The 2,500-nt window shown below is 29.8% G+C and overlaps 1 long non-coding RNA gene across 3 annotated transcripts in view; it reads left to right on the forward strand.

The window, feature by feature from the left end:
* The first annotated feature begins 351 nt into the window (after nt 1-351).
* Nucleotides 352-2,500, forward strand: part of LOC128248507 (uncharacterized) — a 71,632-nt gene continuing 69,483 nt past the window's right edge. For all 3 annotated transcript variants that reach the window (XR_016242757.1, XR_016242756.1, XR_008264677.2), the window contains exon 1: nt 352-567. This is a non-coding gene — a long non-coding RNA (uncharacterized LOC128248507). The remainder of the gene's footprint in view (nt 568-2,500) is intronic.

Below are 2,500 nucleotides of genomic sequence, written 5' to 3' on the forward strand. Positions count from 1 at the left end.
ATTAAAATATGCAACAGAAAGTCGAAACACATACATGCATTTTTAGTAAATCTCTCTCCTATTTATGCATATCCCATGCATCAAAATGGCTGTTCATTATTAGGTATGTTGCTAATTGTAAAAGTTTATGGACAGTTGCTTTACATTTTCTGCACATTTTCATGCAATGTATTTTCTCTTGATGACATTAATCTACCTAGCAAATGCTGTGATTTATAATCTTCTCTGAAAATAGAAATAAAACCTTTATTTGGTTCACGTTCTGCTGTTCATATTTGTCATTACCTATACGTTTCCATCGTGTATGAGCTAATAATGACGTCATAAACCTAATTACTAACATCTGTTTGGCAGTATAATTCTACACCTTTGATGTTTATTTCTTTAGCTTTCTGTTCCAAATATTCTGATGATTACAGCTTGCCGCAAGCTATCTCGGTATTAGAGACAAACGCAGAGGTTACTTACGAAACATTTGACTGATTATGTGACTGAATGCGAAAATTATGTTTAAATATTTATTTTATACTGATGACAAATTCAAGAATTAATGATGTATCTTAATAGGTAAGTGATAATTTTAAAAAGATAATTAAATTAAATGAATCGAGTAAATATTTTCAGTTTCGGAAAAAATTAATTAGTACTTAGTTCATTTAACAAAATTTTATCATGTCTAGACACTTCCTCTTCTCTCTGATCCATATGGGAATAAATGTATAAGATGGTTAACTTTCATGTCAAAAATTTATATCATAATCGTACGATCGAACAGAGCTAAATTTGCTCTCCAGAGACCATTCCTGCCTCTACGTCTGTATGTTTGTCTGTCTGTCTATCTATCTATCTATCTCTTTCTCTCTCTCTCTCACTCTATTTCTCTCTCTCTCTCTCTCTCTCTCTCTCTCTCTCCTTCTCTCTCTCTCTCTATCTATCTATCTATCTATCTATCTATCTATCTATCTCTATCTCTGTCTGTTTATTTAATACCTATTTATTTATTTGCTATTTATCTGCCAATCTACATCCGTCTTTATCTACCTGCCAATTCTCAATTTTGGTAGAAGAAAAAATATATTCATCTCAAGACATGTTTATATATGTTCTAATATTTTTAATCGATATGAGTTAAAAAGTCATTCAACAGCCAAGAGTTTCTGGTTTAGCATTTATCATACACGAAACTGTTGGCGCTTGAATTGCTTTGTAACTTTTGCCGCTTGAATTAATAAAATATCTATCTGGACGTTAATAAATAAAACAAAGCTGTCTCGGTATGAGAATGATTTACACGTACAGAAAAGTATTGTTTACTACTCTAGGCACAAAGCCCGACATTTTTTGTGGAGGGGGGCATTCCATTAGATCATGAATACATAGATACAAACGGGCTGAGAGACATAGCTAGAGTGACAGACAGACTCATATATGAATGAATATGTGCAAATATATATATATATATATATATATATATATATATATATATATATATATATATATATATATATATATATATATATATATATATATATATATATATATATATATATATATATATATATATATATATATATATATATATATATATATATATATATATATATATATATAGGTGAAATTTACAGAAAAAAGACAGGTGTATGAACAACAACCAGGTGCATAAGTTTGACGCTCGGGAAAGTGAGAAAGTCTTTTACGTTTCGAGCCTACGCTCTTCGAGAGAAAAGAATAAAAGAAAAGAAAAAGTGAGGGAATAAAAAAAAACAACTTGTGGATATAGCGACCAAGCATGGCGATAAATATGTATACAAACTACTATACATACATAAATATGTATATATAGATGTAAGTTTATATAGAGGCATATATACATACACAGATACACACATATAGTAGAGAACATAATCTAATTTTTAGTAAATATATGGTGAAAGTTATGGCATGTACTGAGCAGCATGTGGTTATTTCTCTTATGTGCATGTGTACATGTGTGTGTATGTGTGCATCAGTCTGTCAGAAAGTGTGTGTGAGTGTGTAACTTTTTTACATTACATAGATTCATATCAGTCTAATTAGATATTTTACATAATTAGCGTGTACGGTCCTCTGTTGCTCTTGATATACTGCTTTGTTAGTTGTCATTTTTATGTATACATGCATAGTTGCATGCAAACATACGTACATACATACATGCCTACTTACGTGCGTACATGCATACATACCTATTATATACACTTATATTAACTATATATTTATCTATCTACCTACACACACGCACAAACACCCACACACCCACATATATATATATATCATTTTCTCCCTATATCCATATATATATATATATATATATACATACATACATATATATATATATGTGTGTGTGTGTGTGTGTGTTTGTGTATGTGTGTGTGTGTGTATGCACGCGTGTGTATATGTTATATATATATATACATACATGTATGTATATATATTTATTTATACATACACAAAATATATATGC

The sequence above is a fragment of the Octopus bimaculoides genome, chromosome 8 (genome assembly GCF_046866305.1).
Source record: "Octopus bimaculoides isolate indiv1 chromosome 8, ASM4686630v1, whole genome shotgun sequence".
Classification (NCBI taxonomy): domain Eukaryota; kingdom Metazoa; phylum Mollusca; class Cephalopoda; order Octopoda; family Octopodidae; genus Octopus; species Octopus bimaculoides.